Consider the following 19346-nt stretch of genomic DNA (forward strand, 5'->3'; position numbering starts at 1 on the left):
GGTTTAGATCTTAACCTTTTCTCTCCATCACTTATCTTCTCTAAGATTTTATCCTTCTTCCCATTCCAGAGTTTCTTCTTGATAGTATTTTGTTGTATCAGAAACCCCCTCATTACAGCTTTACTAGCGTCCCAGATTGTTCTTTTTTCCACTGAAGTATTCAAGTTGATTTCAAAATAGTCCTTTAAAGTTTTTTGGGCCTTCTTTACAATCTCTTGATCTCTAAAGAGGGTGTCATTCATTTTCCATCTAAAGGAACCGGCTGGAGTAAGTCTCAATTCCATTTTCAGGGCGTTGTGGTCGGAGCAAGTCTTTGGGCAGATTTCCACTCTTGTAGTCTTCGTTGCCAGCCCTCTAGTTGTCCAAATTTGGTCGATTCTCGTCCATGATGAGTGGGCCTCAGAAAAGAAAGTTCCCTCTCTACCTAGGGGGTTCCTTGCCCGCCAAATGTCAATCAAATCCACATTGTCTGTCAGTTCAAAAAAGGTTTTCGGTAGTCTGCCGTCTTTAGTTATTTGGTTTTGTGACTTATCCATCAAAGTGGAGACCACCCCATTCATGTCTCCCATCATAATGATGTTTGAATAGTCCAGATAGTCCAGTAGTGTCTCATGTAGCTTCTTGTAAAATTCTGCTTTCCCCTCATTTGGTGCGTAGATTCCTACTATCAAAACTTTTTCTCCTTGAGATTGTATTTCAATTGCCAAGATTCTCCCTTGCTCATCTTTAAACAAAAATTTCGGTGCTAGGTTCTCCTTGGCGTAGATCACCAGGCCTCTCTTTTTTACTTTGTCTGATGAAATAAATTCTTGGCCTAGTCTTTTGTTGATTAATACCTTCCTATGGAGCCTAGTCACGTGGGTTTCTTGCAAGCAAATTATATCCAAATTTTCTTTTTTCAAAATGTGAAAGATCTTTTTTCGTTTTTCCGGGGAATTTACGCCATTAATGTTCCAGCTGTACAGCTGCAGAGACATCCTGTATCGATCTGTTGTTGCTCTTTATGGGGTGTCCTCCTTTTTGTCCGAATCCGAGGGAGGAGATGGTGTTGGTTCCAGTCCAGGCTGTGGCAGAGGCCAAGGGACTGCTGTTCCCTTCTGAAGATCTTCTCCGTTGTCGTGCAGGAACTTCTGGTTGTCCTCTTTAGACTTAATTCTAACTTTCTTTCCTTTGTATTTAAATGATAGGCCTTGTGGGAACTCCCACCTGTAAGGTATTCCGTTGCCTCTCAAAAGTCTTGCTAGGTCAGTATAGTTAGCTCTGAGATCCAGTAGCTGTTTTGGTATGTCCTTATAAATTTCCGCTCTTCTGTCCTGGATCTCCAGTGATTTGTTAAAATGAAGGTCAAGTATTTTGTCTCTCTCCTGTTTAGTCTTTAGGATGATCAGGCAGTCTCTAGGTCTGTCCTTTCTGGTAACACTTCCCAGTCTAAATGCCGTTGTTATTTTAAAGTCTTCGTCTTCCTTTATTCCCCAAAATTTGGAGAATTCTGCTGTCAAGAAACCAATCAAATCTTCTTTTTCAATCTCTGGGATAGAGCGTAATCTTAAATTATTTTCCCTATTTCTCAATTCCACCATAGACAGGTAGGCCTGCTGGTCACTGATGTGCTTGTGTAGTGGCCTTACCTCTCCTTTCAATTCATCCACTTTTTGAATTGCTTGGTCAGCTTTTTCGTTCGCGGTTTCGGCCAATTTCCGATTCTCAGAAGTAGCGTCTTTTAGATTCCCAATTTCTTGTGAGTGCTGTGCGACTTGTTCCGATAGCTTTGTAATAGAGGATGTGGCTAAGTCAATTTTTGCTGTTTGGTCATCAACCTTCTTATTTAAAATCGCAAATTGTTGAAGCATCTCCTTCATAAGAGTATCAGATCCACCTGCAGCCATATCCTCTGTTGCTGGTTGTTCAGCTTCCTTAAGTTCAGCTGTTGTTGAAGGTTCAGTTCCCTTCAATTCAGCTACTGTTGGAAGTTCAATTCCCTTCAGTATAGCGGGGACTGATGATCTACGTGACTGAGAAGTCAGAGTTGTTTGCACAAGCTGGCCTTTTGTTGCTTTCGCTTTTGCGGATCTTGTTTTCGGTTGGCCACTCATTCCCCACCTGTCTATGAATCAAGGTCAAACTGTCAAAAGTTCCATGGGAAGGACAGACCTCAGTGTAGATAACAACAGCGGAGAGACAAAACAAAGTTAGTTCCCAAGAAGTTGTAAATCCCAGTCTCCACTAGAGGGAGTGCAGTTGGAGGGAGTAAAGTTGGAGTTCAGAAAGAAAGGAAAAAAGTTATGGTCGCCATTAAAGTTCCTGCAACTTTCCAATAGTCCTTAAAACTTTTTCCACTGGCAGAGCCCTTCCGAAATTGTCACAAGTATCACCTCTCAAGGTGCAGGATACAGTTACTTAGTTATCTAGTCCAAAGTTGCCTCTATGTATCTGTTTCAGTTTTATAAATTGTATCCACAAAAGAAATTCTTTTCCCCCTGCCACCCCGAGGCTGGGTCTTGAACTTTTAAATTCCACCAAAGGAGAAGGTTCCCAAATTGCTTCCTCGCTGTAGAATAAATTAATAAAAAAACTTGCCTTTCATTTCAAGCCTCAGTACTGTCAGACACATAATGCTTCCACTTTAAAATCCTTTTTTCATTGCGTCCAGCCTGTTTGTTCCTTTGCCTTTGATCTATAAGCTTTGCCGGAAGACGGACTTCCTGTTTCTCGTCACTCCGCTTTCAGCCAAATTTAAACTCTTGAAATTCTTAAGGATCTTAAGGTTGTAAAGTCCCAATTACTCACGGGTTGTTGTTTTCCGGAATTGAAGGTTTCAGGAAGAAAGGTCAGCGCTGATCGGCAACAGCAGCGCGGCTTCGCTCCGCTGACTGCGAGACGACCCTCAGTGCCGCTACCCCCTCCGCGATCCGGAGCCCCGTTACGGGGTCCCTTCAACGTTTCAGGGGCTGCTTCTGGCACCCGCCGGGTCCCGGGACCACAGGCTCTCACCCCCTGTGGTTTTCCTGAGTGGGTCTCCGCTTCGCCGTAGCGGACGACCCGTTTTCAGCGGAGCTCCTTCTCCTTACCAGGAGCAGGCAGCCATTACCGAACGCGCCGCCTCCGGAAGTCAGGGGTTTAGACCACAGCGCCACCCACATCCACTTCCCGTAAGTAGAGAGGCCCTGTAATAGATGGATTGCCTACTTGCCTGCTCTTTGCCTTCCCTGCTGCTTCTCTGTCCGCCTGCTGCTGCCCATTTTGGTGAGATGACCATTACACTCATACTTCTGCTGACCACCTCACTAAGAGAAGAACATACAGGGTCCACCATCTGCTCCCAACTAAGCCCACCACACCGAGAAAGAGATTGTGCTGACATGTACCTGCTTTTGGCAGCTTCCGCAAGAGAAATAAATATTCTGCCCACATGCTACTGCCTGCATGAGTGGAAGAGGAATGAAGAGGAATGAATGCCTCTCCCCACACGATGATGCTCCCTACCTGAAGGACAGGGGCTGCCCACTGTGGCCCATGCTAGCCACCTGAGGGAGAAAAACTGGTCACTGTGATCTCATGCTGATGCTGCCTATTTCACAGACTGGCCACTGTGTTCTCACACGGATGTGTCCAACCAGAAGGAGAGACACAGGCCATTGTGATGTCATGCTGATGCTGAAGGAGAGAGAAACTGGCCAAAGTACCAGCCCACAACTGCTGTTCACCTGAATAACAAGGCGACACTGCCTGGCACGCCAACACATCGCTCACCATGTTCATGAGAATTATGTCCTTTGCACCTTGGACCAGGCTGGGGTTTCTTAACTTGCTTTTACTCTCCTGTTCCTGCATATTAGGTTCCCTTACCAGAGGTCTATAATAACAAGGTAATGAATCAACCACATTTATTTGTACAAAAAAGGCAGGTAAAGGCAAAAGATAAGGGACCGCTGGACTGTTAAGGCCAGTCAAAGGCGACTATGGGGTTGCGGGACTCATCTCGCTTTCAGGCCGAGAGAGCCGGCGTTTGTCCACAGACAACTTTCCGGGTCACATGGTCAGCAGGACTCAACTGCTTCTGGCACAACGGAACACCGGAAGCCAGAGTGCACAGAAACTCTGTTTACCTTCCCGCCAATGTCGTACCTATTTATCTACTTGCACTTTCTGGAGTGCTTTCGAACTGCTAGGTTGGCAGGAGCTGGGACAGAGCAACAGGAACTCACCACGTTGTGGGGATTTGAACCCACTGGCAGAGGAAGAGGAGTGTGGGGGAGCGTACAGCCCCCGGCAACACGATCCTAGTGTGGTGCCATTGCGGCTGCCCCCCCTGCGCTGGGTGCCATGCCCCCGCAGGCAGCATGCCACGCCCCCCGGACGTGCACTACGTCACGCCCACACCTGCTCTCCGCCCCCTGGTGCAAGAGCATGAAGTTCCACCACTGTTTGAACCTCCAGCCTTCTGATTGGCAAGCCCAAGTGCCTCAGTGTTTTAGACCACAGCGCCACCTGCATCCCACAGGCATGGCAATTCATTATCTCCGACTAAAAAAAAAATAGCAAAATAGCTATCAGTCTTCAGCAGTCATTTGCATTACTTAAGGTTAGGTAGGAACACCTCCATTTTGTAAACTCTTAAAAAAAAAAGAGTTTACATTCAAAAAGGAGGGCTGATCCTAACATTAGGAAGAGTGAGATGACTGCATCTGGAAGCTGATTTGGGTTGTTATGAAAGAGGCAGAAATTTTTTATCTGAGTATTTTATTATTATAGTAGTCTTACTGTCAGGGAGTGGGATTTTCTTCCTCAAGAGCCTTGGGTACTACAAACCTTGCCTGGAGTGGTGGGACAAGTGCCAGATTTATGTATAAGTTAAACAAGCTATAGTTCAGGGCCCCACTTTCTTGGGGGTCCCCCAAAAAAGTAAAGGGGGAAAAAACTGGATGTACATTTCCAAAATATAAGATAAAAAACAAATAAAATAAAATCTATATACAGCAACAGTGTTTTGTGTTGTGTAGGCTCCTATGACGTAAGTAATGGGCCCCACCTGCTAGCCTGTCCCCTAAAATATCTCTGGTTAGATCCCTATTAGGTCCATAAATTACCATACAGTGGTGCCTCGCAAGACGAAATTAATCCGTTCCGCGAGTCTCTTCGTCTAGCAGTTTTTTCGTCTTGCGAAGCAACCCTATTAGCGGCTTAGCGGATTAGTGCTATTAAAGGCTTAGCGGCTATTAAAGGCTTAGCGGATTAGCGGCTAAAAGGCTATTAGCGGCTTAGAAAAAGGGGGGGGAGCGGAAAAAAATCGGAACACTCGCAAGACGTTTTCGTCTTGCAAAGCAAGCCCATAGGGAAAATCGTCTTGCGAAGCAGCTCAAAAACGGAAAACCCTTTCGTCTAGCGGGTTTTCCGTCTTGCGAGGCATTTGTCTTGCGGGGCACCACTGTATAGCATATATTCAACACAAAATGTATAGCATATATTCAACACAAAAACAGCAACAATTTGTTGTTGACGAAGGACAGCTGGACATACAAAGGGCCCCATTACCTTCAGTAGCTTAGGGCCTCATCAAACCTAAATCCGGCCCTGGGTGGGACCCTCCATGTTCTGCTCTGCAAAATGTCATGGGCCAGCCCTGCCACACACAAACCTTTATCATTCCAGCCCCACAGATCAATACTTCTGGAGAACACTTTTCACACCACTTAGTGTTTACTACTAGAGGGAAGCTGTTTTTCTCTGCTCTGAAAAGCAGAGGAATTGCATCTCCAGGGTAACATTACCTAAGCTTGTTTTTTTAGCAAACAACACTCTGATGTCACTCTTCTCTGACATCATTAATCACCACAGAAACCTCTTCAGACTAACCTCAAGCCTGAAATAAATACTGTCAATCCATACAAATTGGAGGGTAACCCAGAATAAAGATTCTGCAGCTGCCAACTGAGGCCAAGAAATATAAAGGGGAGGGGGAGAGAGAAATAAACTGCTGCAATTAAACTGGGCTTCCTCTCGGACACTAAAAACCTAAGGTAAACCTTCCAACTTAAAGCACACACATATATTTTAATTATCTCAGACTCAAAATCAGTTCTAACAAAACAAAGCACGGCATACGTTGATGCATTAGTGATTAGTACCACACAAATGGGGAGGAGAGCAAGGTTTTATTAGATATGGTCTTACTATCAATTTTCATGGCATTATCAGATTACATAAAGGCCAGCTGGGAAAAACAAAAAGGCCTTTCTAATAAAATGCTCATTAATCTTTCCTCTCCAAAAGCACCCGTCCTAAATGGAGAGCAACCAGATGGATCTTGTTGTTCAACGACACATACGGCTTTTGCCATCCTAGAACAGCCAGTCACCACGGCTAAGCTGCCTGATCACTACGGACTCAAAGTATCTTCTCCAAGAGCAACATTACAACTTGCAAATAGATTTGGTGAAATTCTGCGGATGTGAGTGCTTCACATACAGTTAATGTTTAACTGTCCTTTTGTTTCCTAAACAATGGTTAAGAATCCAACTGTACATTGAAAAGGTGATTTCCCTTGTCAAGCCTCGCCCCCAGAAGAACAAGGGCACCAAGGAGACTTGCTTGTAAACACAAAGGCTGAAAATGCAAGGAAGCACAACTCTTGTGATTAATGCAAACCATGGTTTGGATCACTCTTCGAGCCAACTCCAAACTATGAGGTTTAGGTATTTAGACATAATGGCTTGGTTCGCACATCATGGTAAGTTTTCCCTAACGTTACAGACCACGGTTAAGGGGGAGATACCTTTAAACAATAATTTAAAAGTTCATTCAGCTGACATGTAAACATTCATATAGTGTGGAAATCTTCGCAAAAGTTTGCAGTGAATTCTTTGAAGGCAAAACATTGAGGCCAGCAGTGTGCTTAGCAGCAAAGTTGGCAGCATTCATCTGAGACTACACCTCCCTTGGCACAGTTTATATGCAAGCAGACAACATCAGGAAGGTTTTTCCAAAGATAAGAAGGGAACCTCCCACTCTTAGCAAGATTATCTTGATATCAGATAAGGCGGACATTGTTCTCAGGGTCAATAAGACATTAAAGTCAATGCATAATGCATCTAGGCAATTTTGCCAGTTTCGAGTGGGGGCTGTTATGCAAAACTAACAACTTTTTCCCCCTAAATCAAACTTTGTGCCTCCTGGTTGGTTGTTCAGGAAAGGAGCATTGCACAATTTAATGCTCCATTCCATCATCCAAAAACAATGGTTCAAAGGAAATACCGTCAATTGTTGGGGCATTATCCCAATTAACCCATTATTAATGGAATAAGCTGAGGAAAATATCATTGTGTATTGTGAATCAAAAGAGTTAACGTTGCAAAACAGGGAAGATTTCATCTATAAGAGTTACGTTTCACTCCTAAATCCTGGAAGACCTGAAATGTGGCTGCAAATTGGTTTCACAAAAGCCCAGATTATATCCAGGAGATGGAATCAGCAAAAGTATAAAACATACATTAGAGACATGAAGCATGTAGAGTATAAAACAAGATGATTGTGCAAGTGTATCACTGTGTGGAATTTAAAATGACCTCTCCACTAAGCATGCCACTTTTCTTATTGCACTTCTGAGATTCATTATAGGAAATCCCCCTTTATCTTAATGATCATATATAATAAGTCTTGCAACAAAAATTTAGAGGAGTGTGTACAGAGTGAAATGAAATGCAAAAAGAACAGGTAGTGATAACTACCTGAAAACATAATAGTTACAGTGTCCAATTATCAAAGCTGCAGAGTGATCTCACATTCCACATAGCTTCCAAAATCAAACACAATCTGACAAAAACCCAAGTCAAACAGACAGTGTTACTGAGCTACAGATGTTAGTTTAACTAAGGATGTTATCTGTGCTGATCTTCAAGGGCTTTATTTACCCTAAATGCTACTTGCAGCCTTTGCACCAAGGGGTGAAAACAACATCGGCTATTTGCAAACCCCTTATTTTAATTAACATGCAAGTTCCCACAGTACAAAAGGCATGGAGCAAGAAAGCATTCAGGACAAATTCAAAGAGGCGAGGTCTACTGATGACGAATGAAGCCACAGCTCTAGAGAACTGCTGGCTTTTATTTTATTTTACAAAGGGAATCCGCCCTCACGCGTTTCTTCACAGGTGATGCTGTGGCAAAGCCATCTCATCCGCAACTTCTAGAGATGGGGAAAGGAGGCAGAGAACTTGTAGTGACGGTAACAAGAGGACCAGGCAAGGGAAATTTGACAGCTGAGATAAGTGCTCACCCCAACTTGGCAGGCAGCAGAGATGGGGAGGCATTTTGGTGGTCTCTGGGGCAGCCTGTGAACAAGTGCAAAGGGTTTGCCCCACCTACCAGCAGTGGCTAACATGTTCATTGCTACTGGGTGCCATCCCCCCCTTTTTATTGACCAACAGGGTGCCAATGTGAGGCCACCACTTCCTCTGAAGGCCCCAACTTCTATTCCCAGCAAGTCCAGGTAGGGTTAGGAGGAATTCCTGGCTGAAACCAAACTTAGCGGCCCAGTGGTCAAAGAATCAATGGTCTGAGGCAGGTATAAGGCATGTTCCTAGGATTTAGCTTCTTAATACAGTGGTACCTCGTGTTAAGAACTTAATTCATTCTAGAGGTCCGTTCTTAACTTGAAACTGTTCTTAACCTGGGGTACCACTTTAGCTAATGGGGCCTCCCACTGCCACTGCACAATTTCTGTTCTCATCCTGAAGCAAAGTTCTTAACCCGAGGTACTACTTCGGAGTTAGCAGAGTCTGTAACCTGAAGCGTCTGCAACCCAAGGTACCACTGTCCTACGTTTGAGGTTTGGCTACATGGGGACATATGAAGCCAAGTCAGATCAAGACCATTAAATGGGGCTTTAACTTGTTGATAAACAGAAATGTTGGACGGAGTTGGCTGTGCAAACCAGTAGTGCCCACGTTTTCTTCCATACAACCCCCCCCCACCCTTTCTGGAAAAAGTTATGCCCCCCAACAGCCAAACCTTTGTTTGCAGGCTTCTAAAACTACTACTGATGTAATTTTACAGAACAATGCTAACTATGTCTACTCTGAAGAAGACTATCTGAAGAAGTGTGCATGCACACGAAAGCTCATACCAAGAACTAACTTAGTTGGTCTTTAAGGTGCTACTGGAAGGAATTTTTTTATTTTGACTATGTCTACTCAGGAAGTAAGTCCTTTTGATTTCAATGGGGCCTACTTTCAGGTAAGCAAGGCTGGGAGTGCAGCTTCAGATTCTTAGAAAACAAGATTGCAAAGAATCCCCTGGGCTTCCTTTTCCTTCCTCCCCATTATGGATCCTATTGTTAGTAATTTCCTCCTGCATCTTTTATAATAATCCAAATCGTTTACATCCCTATTATATCCAAAATTCGCCATTAAACTACAAATGATATTTCAATCCTACTAACGATTTTAACTGTTTATAGTGGTTTTTAGATAAAATTTCCCCATTCCTTAATAAAACTTTGGTCTTCTTGAGTTCTGATTCTTCCCATCATTTTTGTCATTTTGGCATAATCCTAAATTTTGACCCGGCCAAGAGATCTGAGGTTCGCAATAAATAAACGGATTAAAAAACACTCAGGAATCAGACCTGATACTACCTTTAGATGACAGCAACGTATATTTCCCTTGATAGCTGGTAGCAGAGAGATCATTCTCCAAAGATATATACATATTGTGAGATGTGCAAGTCTAGTTTCTCCAATCAACACCAAGGGAGTACAAGTTTCCCCAGCTCAAAGTAGCAATGTGATATATTAGATTAGAGCTGCAAAAATAAATTGCCTCCTGAGGTTTCCTTCAGATGCTGCCAGATTCACTTGCTATAACCCTTGACACCTTCTGTTGCTCATGGCCTGTTCTCTTGCTGTGTATAAGGAGCTATGATGAATCTGATGCCTTTGTAACCAGGTAATTAGCTGGAAGGAGCAAGCTAAAGATTAAAGGAGCTTTTGCCAGTTTCAGCTCAAGAGCCAGGAGGGCAATCCCTGCCTGAAGCAATGTATACCATCTATGCTAAAGTTTCCTGATGTGATAGGAATTTTGAGGTCTTAGATATATGGTAATGTTCATAACCGCACGTACATAGATCAGCACAGGAAGACCGACCTGAAGCCATTTTGATTCCTAAAATGAGCAAAGGTTTTCTCTGCAAGGTCAAAGTGGAAAAGCCTCCCCATTGTCTTTTCCTTCACAAATCCTGTCTTAAGGGTATGTCTGTGTTTGAATAGGGTGTGAGCCTGTGACCTGGCCCAGGAACTAAGTATTTATCACCACAAACGAATGGGTAGGCTCCCCAGGCAATCCAATCCAACAACAGGAGAAAACAATATTCAAATTTCTGTTTTAGACCGCCTTTTCTGTGATGTAGGTGTGATATATCTGAGGGTAGTCTTAGGTTACACCCCTTCTGTGATGTATGTATGATGTTTCTGGGGGTGGTCTTGATCTACAGGATGGGAATTTCAAAAGTCTTTATAAGGCCTTGCATGCCATTTTTCTGGGTCCCTCCTCTCTCCTGTGGGTGAGGGGAGCACCCTGTTGCAACAGATCAATAAAGATCAAGCTTACTAGCTGCTTTGCTTCTCAATATTCTCTGGTTGGCCTCTGTTATTCTCTCCTACCAATAGGGAACCTATGTAAGGACTCTATATGGGCTCTTGGATACCCCATAAGGGAAAAGGGCAATTTTTGTTTACAACACTGACACCAATAAAATCAAACATGAGCTCTTGTTTAGCATCTCCACATACTTCCCAAAACTCCCAAAGCATGGCAAGTTTGCACCATTGTGTATAAACAGGAAACTTACCAAGTAGCACTTATCCAACTGTTATGTTTGAGTGGCCAGGGATACTTTTCTTTCTGCAAGAAGCAAAATAGTGAAAAGTGTTATTTACAGAAGCTCCATTGCGCAAAGCCATCTTTATAAATCAAAACATTATCACCGTTATTAATTTCTTCTAGCATTTCTTGGTCAGTTTTCTCAAAACAACCCAAGACAGTTTACAGACACACACACACACACACACACACACACACAATGAAGAACAGAATGCACAACAATTTCTTTTTTAAGAAATAAAACTAATGATCAGTGAAAGCAAGCCATTGCTTTCCCATTATATATATGGCACTATGCAATCACTTCCAAAAAAGAAAAGAAAAGAAAAAAGATTTGCTTACATTTCCCCTTAAACCACAAGTGGGAAAATGCTAGACATGTGTTTCAATTAAAGAAAGACTAGTCAAGACTATGGTGGTAGGGCGTAGCACAATTCACATCTAGTGTGGTGTAGTGGTTAAGAGCGGTAGACTTGTAATCTGGTGAACTGGGTTCAATTCCCCGCTCCTCCACATGCAGCTGCTGGGTGACCTTGGGCTAATCACACTTCTCTGAAGTCCCTCAGCCCCACTCACCTCACAGAGTGTTTGTTGTGGGGGAGGAAGGGAAAGGAGAATGTTGGCCACTTTGAGACTCCTTCAGGTAATGATAAAGCGGGATATCAAATCCAAACTCTTCATCTACATCTGGTCAAACATTTCTTGTCAAACCCAAAGAACAGGGAAAGAGTTACAGGTATATGCACACGCGTGCCATTATACAGAAAACAACACCTGACAACACCCTTCGCATATAATATTTACCTATATATGGAACATTCTCTGTATGGATTCAGGAATGTCCCAGGTAAAGAGAAGGTGGTTTTTTGTCAGTCAGATGTTGCTTTCTACCTATAGCCAAAAGCAAAAATCCCACTAATATTCATATTGTTTTTAGACTAAAGAATTTAGGATTTTTAAAAGGTCTGTTTCAGTAAGTTATTTATATGCGCACCTTTTTTAAAAAAACATGGAAAGGAGCTCTTTTCAGGATAGATAACAATAGATGATGATGATGATATAGATAGATAGATAGATAGATAGATAGATAGATAGATAGATAGATAGATGGAAACCACAGTTATAATCAATCTTATCTCCAATTCAGAAATGCATTTGAGACACTTTGATTTCAATCAATGGCATCTAGTGTAAGTGATGCTGCACAAGCCTTTGATTCTACTGGGCTTCCTGCACACAACTGGGAACACAAGACACACTGGTCAGGATCCAAAGGACCTTGCAACTAGCAACATACAACTACGGAAGCATAAGGCTTCTGTTTCTCAGACACTAGCCGTTCATGCCACATGGAAACCCTTTCTGAAACAAATAAGGAGTTTCAAAAGTAAGTTGTGGCATGGCCATGTGCTTCCTCGAGCCTAAGAGTACTCCTATGGTAGTGCTCTGGGTCCTAGACATTGGGGTGGGGTGACCCGAGTCCACCCTTTGACTTCTACTACTTTGTAGACCAGGTTTCCTCAACCTTGGCCCTCCAGATGTCTTGAGACTACAATTCCCATCATCCCTGACCACTGGTCCTGCTAGCTAGGGATCATGGGAGTTGTAAGCCAAAAACATCTGGAGGGCCGAGTTTGAGGAAGCCTGTTGTACACTGTATAGCCAAGTCTAGAGGTCCATGCACCTGTTGCATGGAAGGGCGAGGAAGCATCAGGAAAGTGCAACCAGAGTTCTTAGGTGTGTTGAGGAACGCATTTGTCAGAGACCCACAATTGGACCCCCTCTTTCAGGGGAAGTGGGAAGAGGACTCCAAGCCAAAAGGGGAAGGCTTCTAGAGGGGTCAATCCCAAGAGCACTTCACCAGATCAGCCTGTGGGGACAGTGACCCTCCAGCCTGAAGATATGACAACAACAACAACAACAACAATAACAATTTATTATTTATACCCCGCCCATCTGGCTGAGTCTCTCCAGCCACTCTGGGCGACTCCCAATCAAGTGTTAAAAACAATACAGCATGAAATATTAAAAACTTCCCTAAACAGGGCTGCCTTCAGATGTCTTTTAAAGATAGGATAGCTGCTTATTTCCTTCACATCTGAAGGGTGGGTATTCCACAGGGCGGGCACCACTACCGAGAAGGCCCTCTGCTTGGTTCCCTGTAATCTCGCAATGAGGGAACCGCCAGAAGGTCCTCAGCGCTGGATCTCAGTGTCCGGGCTGAACGATGGGGGAGGAGTCGCTTCAGGTATACATTGCTGTCCTCAGACTCCCAGGAGTCTGCCGTGAAACCAGAGACTCAGTTGTTCCCTTCAGTAGGAGACTACCAAAGCAGGCTGGGCCCCTTTAGATGAAGACGCACCTTATGGTCCAGACAGGGCTAATAGTTGGGATGCAACTGCTATCACTATGCAGAGCTCAGTCTCAGTATGTTTGTTGCTGAAGCAACACAGCCTTGCCTTGCCTTGCCCTGCTCCCAGCCTGAGCTTTGGGCTGCTTTGCCACAGAGCCAGACAACATTCAGGCCTTGAAGATCCTCAGTGTAAAAACACCTTTAGCCTATTGAAGAAGTAGATTGTCAAAGAACACTAAAATGTAACGCACTAAACTCTAAGCTGGGCAGAAGCTTCCTGGGCTTTAGGAAGGAGGCGCCAGGGCTCTGACAGGATGCTGGAGCCATGTTCACTCCTTCCTGAAGCCAGATGGTCTTTGGGAATGTGGCAGGAGGGCTGTTGGACCCCTTAGGGGACTAGACTAGCCCCCCTAGTTCACTGACTGCACACTACTGAGTTCCATCTGGCAAGTAGAAAGGCTTGCACTAACATAATAATTGTAACAGCATTACTTTGAATTCCACTGTTCTGAAGATGGCCACACCACAACATTAAAAAGGGCCTGACAATCCAGGACAAAACAAGCTCATGTGAACAGCAGATCTGACTCCCATTCCCTTCTTAATGGCTAAAACTAGGTTCAGTTGCACATTACGCTCATGGTTTTATTTTCCGAACAGGAACATTAAAGTGATCAAATGTCTAGGAGTAATAACCGAAAAAGGCAAAAACAAAGCTTAGTATATATATTTCTGACATGACTCTGAAGGTCTGCATATTAAATTATTGCAAAAGAAAACAAAAACTTGAGTGGAGAAACATTTAGGTTTCCCACTGCCAATGTCAACACGACAATCTGTCTCCAATTCCCCATTGTAGGAACCCTAAGCGCTACAATTATATTGTGTGCTATAAGGTACAGTTACAAAAGAATTTCTTGCTTCAGAGTAATGCTGTGCAACAGAATCTCAAGTAGCTTTCTAAAGAGTTCCCTATAAAAATATAATCATACAGCACAAGCATCCAAATGTTAGGAAACAAATCCACCATCAATGGATTGTCAATATCATAATGCCTCTTTGCAAATATTATGTTGCAACCACACTTGGAATACTGTATGGAGTTTTGGGTGCTGCACCTTAAAGAGAAAGAAAGAAAGAGTTTGGATTTGAGATCCCGCTTTATCACTACCCGAAGGAGTCTCAAAGCGGCTAACATTCTCCTTTCGCTTCCTCCCCCACAACAAACACTCTGTGAGGTGAGTGGGGCTGAGAGACTTCAAAGAAGTGTGACCAGCCCAAGGTCACCCAGCAGCTGCAGGTGGAGGAGCGGGGAAGCGAACCCAGTTCACCAGATTACAAGTCCACCGTTCTTAACCACTATACCACAATGGCTCTCCAGAATATGGTCAGCTAGCTGAGCAGAAAGAGAAACTACCAAGCTAAATGCTGTCCTACCGTAAAAACAGGAGCAGATTTGATTTTTTTCACAGACAAGAACCTATTTAAAAATCCCTCCCTTGGTAAATTTGCAAAAATTAAGTTTCACCCCCTAAAATGGCATACCCTAGTGATGCAGGCTATATCACACATACAAATGCACAAGTTCCCTGATTTGAAATGCCAGCGTCTCTCACTTGTTTTCCTGGAACGGGCAACAACAAAGTCAATAGCTATTTGCTAGTTCATCTTAATGAGCGACAACCTTTTGCCAAGCAAGAACATGGATAGTGCCCGGTTTGCTCTTTGCAGAGACTTTCAACCACAGCCACTGGCCATGATCCAGAAAAGTTGCACACAACACGTTCATGCCTTGCCAGGCTTTGCGCTTCTTCATTGGAAAAAGACCTGCACCTCCCTGGTCTTATTCTGTTTTTCAAGGTTTCATAACTGATTTGTAGCACAGCAGGGATGCAGCACTCGAAAACAGAAAACCCCCAGAGCCCAGCTGCACGGGCATTTCTGCACAAAACCCAGTTTCTTTTGCAATGCTGTCCCTCCTAAGCACCGCAGATCTTACTTATGTTTTCATGCTATCACAAAAAAGCTGTAATAAAGAGAAACAGGGAGCATCAACATCAGCGTAGGCAACACAATGTCACATTAACGTTTTAAGGTTGTGTGCTTTGCTGAAAACGCAATCTTAAAACCAACTTGGAAAAAACAAGATTTGGGTGGGTGGGTATAACCGCTCTAAAGAGTAAAATGATTTAGGTTATGTCTGGAGCAGACTGCAAACCAGCTAGAATCCAAAAAGCCTGCATTTAAACAAAAGCCCCCAAACAACAAAGCCTTTAGAAAACTGCATAGGCAATGTAGTTCCCTCTAGGTGTTGTTGGACGACAATTCCAATCAGCTCCAGCCAGCACATCCAATCAATTATATTGATTGTGTGCGTGTGTTTGTTGTATTTATTTTAATTGATGCTGCTTTGGGTCTTGCACTGAGAGAAAGGAAATAATCAGGGGTGGTGCCAGTTCAATTCACAGCTGTCAACTTTTCCCTTTTCTTGCGAGGAATCCTATTCAGAATAAGGGAATTTCCCTTAAAAAAAGGAAAACATTGACAGCAATGGTTCAATTCCAATGATGTGTTGAGGGTACCAGTTTTCTCCCCCTGCCCTAGAGAACACAACAACATTAGTTTTCTCCAAAATTGATTTTATTCATTAATGGTTCATATCCCTTATTATCACTTATTACCCAAATCATTGGATAAAATGACGGGCCTTGCTGTTTTCCTGCAGTGCTCCCTGGTAGGAAATGGACCATGATGTGACTAAAGAAGTTTATTCTAAATACAGCAAGCCTGCAACTTACACGGGCTGGGGTGGGTACATTCCAGAGATCATGCCTAAAACCCAAATTGTGCATAGTCAAAACACACTGAGTTCCACATCAGGTGAGACTGCCAAAGCATATATGTGCCAAGCAATTCTGAAGATGCAATTTGCCGATATAAAAAGCTATTTACAAATGAGAACAATGCACTGTTCAAATGAGATAGGGCAATCTGAGTTCTGAACATGATTTTGGAGAAACTATTAAACCTCAAAACTTCTGGTGCTAATTAAATATCACCCCTTGCTCCTCATTAAAAATTATACATTTAATGTATTCCATTAGGCATACTCAACCTTCTTCCCTCCCCCCGTCAACCTCCAGTACAGTACATTTTGCAAAGTGCGACTCGTCTGACGTTTTTAATGAAGTCCAAGGCTTAATTTAACACTTATAAGTTGCTTTGCCAAAATCCGCTCTTATTCTCACTCTTTTTTCTTTTACAGAAAGAAGCAGCAGCTGGGCTGGAACTCTGAGCAACACAGGTCTTAAGCCACAAAATGTATTAAGAATGCCCAATGGTGATTCAAAACTGTTAGCCACCACATTAAGAGCTGCAAACTGGGTAAGATGAGACAAAAGGAAACCAATACACTTTGGGATTAGAACTGAGAACTTCTGGGGAATATCAAGCCCTTGCACCATACGTCCAGATTTGATGAATGGGACTTTTCCAGTATTACGCTAGTAGGACTACAAGAAGTTGTGTAAGGAGAAATATACGAAGTGTTACAAAGTAGAAAAAGATAAGAGATATTGGTTATGAGTTTGAAATGTAATAGGGAAGATAAGAAATGCATACTGAGAGATTAGATTGGAAAATTTTCAGGCAGGATTGATGGAAGTCAAAAATTTGAATAAGATGTAAAAGTATGTTTAATTACTGTTGAAAATGATATGTTAAACACACACACACACACACACACACACACACACACACATATATATATAATAGATGGTAGATCTTCTTTAAATTGCCCCAGCTAAAAATTTTGCTGCGTTTGCTGTCACCTGGTAATGTTGGTCTGCAAGAGTAAAAGATACTGTAGCAGTGGATGAACGACCTGGCATAGAAAACAGAAGAGGCGGAATAACCTTGTTCTACAGATCTTTATAGAGAGAACAAGCTAGCAGTATGGTTTGATACTGCTGTCTCCACATGGAGAAGGTTCTCGGCCTTTTGGCTAAGATCAAGTGCAGAGAGGTCTTTATACATTTAAATTAGGACACAAGCAAAAAGCAGGTTTCTTGGTACTGCTCCAGAAAGTTTGAGATAGACCAGAACTACTAAATTAAAACTTTGGAGGCGGGGGGATATGGACCAGGTATTTACACATTTGGTACCCATTTGGAGTCAGCTATTGTCAGCTATTGTCCCAGGTGGGCATGGGTGGCGCTGTGGTCTAAACCATAGAGCCTAGGGCTTGCCGATCAGAAGGTCGGCAGTTCAAATCCCCGCGACGAGGTGAGCTCCTGCCAACCTAGCAGTTAGAAAGCATATCAAAGTGCAAGTAGATAAATAGGTACCGCTCCGGCAGGAAGGTAAATGGTGTTTCCCTGCGCTGCTATGGTTCGCCAGAAGCGGCTTAGTCATGCTGGCCACATGACCCAGAAGCTGTACGCCAGCTCCCTCGGCCAATAAAGCGAGATGAGTGCTGCAACCCCAGAGTTATCCGTGACTGGACCTATTGGTCAGGGGTCCCTTTACCCTTTACCTATTGTCCCAGGTGTGTGGGAGAGTTATGACAGAGCAGGTTCTTTCTCCAGACACAATGTCATACAGAGCATCATTTCTGTTGGCTTTCACAGGCCAATTAATTGATTTCTGTTCGCCAACCAATATATCAAGGAGAAATGGGAGGATTAAAATTTGCCAGTGCCGTTGCTTTGAAGGCAGCAGGCTGAGCTTCAAGGCCAGGATCAATCCAGCTGAAAATGAAATCAAAGTCACTCTGACCATCACATTTTACAAAGATTCAGGCAGAATATGCAAGATATATAATCCAGAATACCAATCTGTATTCATAAGCATGAATCAAAGTCGCACAAAGCACAAGTGCAGACTCTCCAATAGTCCCTATTTTCCAGGGACAGTCCCAGATTTATAAAAGACATCCCAGTTTCAGATTTGATCCCAGAAAGTCATTACTACACCCCTATTTTCACTGGAGAAATATTGGAGGGTATGGAGTTATGCAACCCCCAAGCCAAGGAGATAAGCAGCTATCCTATCTTCAAAAGACACCTGAAGGCTGTTCAGGGAAGTTTTTAATATTTAATGCTGTACTGTTTTTAACATTTGATTGGGAGCTGCCCAGAGTGGCTGGGGAAACTCAGCCAGATGGGCGGGGTATAAATTATTATTATTATTATTATTATTATTATTATTATTATTATTATTATTAACTATACAACCTATACATGTCTTCTAGACATATGAAGGCATCCCTGTATTTTTTGATGTTTAATGTTTTATTATGTTTTTATATATGTTGGAAGCTGCCCAGAGTGTCTGTGAAAGTGTGAAGGGGGTAACTAATTCTTCCCAAGAATGCTCATAAGGAAGTATAAACATACGTTATAGGACAGGGGTGTCGAACCAGTCGTGGTCAAACTACACCCCTAAAAAAAACAAAAAAAAACTCAACAACTTTGGTCTCCTCCCACCCCCACCCCCAAAAATGGGTAGATCACTACCAGTTTATTTTTCCAAGAGTAGATCAGGACATCAGACATAAATGGTGAAAGAACCACAGAAATGTTTCCCCTCCACTAATTCCATGACTTCTGTGATACAGGGATATGTTAGCTCAGTATTCTGCCTTCCACACTTCTAATACCTCCCACATTTTCTTACCAATGCTTTGGGCTAAAAAGTTGTTTAAGTGCACTCTCTCTATGAAGAGCAGCAAGCTAAATGAAAAACATGTCATCTGATGCAGCACATTTTTCTTTCAGCTTAAAAAGAAGACAGCAGAAGAAGAACTCTCGTGAATTAGAGAGGATTAGCCCCAACTGTTTTACAGTTCCAGGCTGCGCCATTTTCAGGCCTATCTTCTTACAGGATTACAATATATATATATCTACAATGAACAAATGCTTCGCAACAGACTAATCCAGCTCAGTCTAAATTCAGAATGAGATTTAATTTTTAAAGAGCAGAAAGACCTCTCCACACTGTTATTTTATTCCCCAGGGTGTGAAACGTGTAAGAACACGTCAAACTGTTTTTACGCAACAGGGTTCAATCCCACAAATACGTCCCACTAAACAGGCACAGGATATCAACAACCTGAAAAAA

General features: G+C 42.9%; 1 protein-coding gene across 21 annotated transcripts in view; it reads right to left on the reverse strand.

Moving 5' to 3' along the window:
* PLCB4 (phospholipase C beta 4) overlaps window positions 1-19346 on the reverse strand; it is a 213959-nt gene that overhangs the window by 112426 nt on the left and 82187 nt on the right. For 18 of the 21 annotated variants that reach the window (XM_083495903.1, XM_083495902.1, XM_083495898.1 and 15 more), the window contains one exon: window positions 10842-10894. The exons of 2 other annotated variants lie outside the window; for them this stretch is intronic. The gene's annotated coding sequence lies outside the window, so the exon portion shown is untranslated. Of the gene's footprint in view, window positions 1-10841; window positions 10935-19346 lie in introns of all 21 variants that reach the window. One more of the 21 variants, XM_083495913.1, reaches the window with a different exon arrangement.

Source organism: Podarcis liolepis, assembly GCF_965112155.1.
Source record: "Podarcis liolepis genome assembly, chromosome: 3".
NCBI lineage: Eukaryota > Metazoa > Chordata > Lepidosauria > Squamata > Lacertidae > Podarcis > Podarcis liolepis.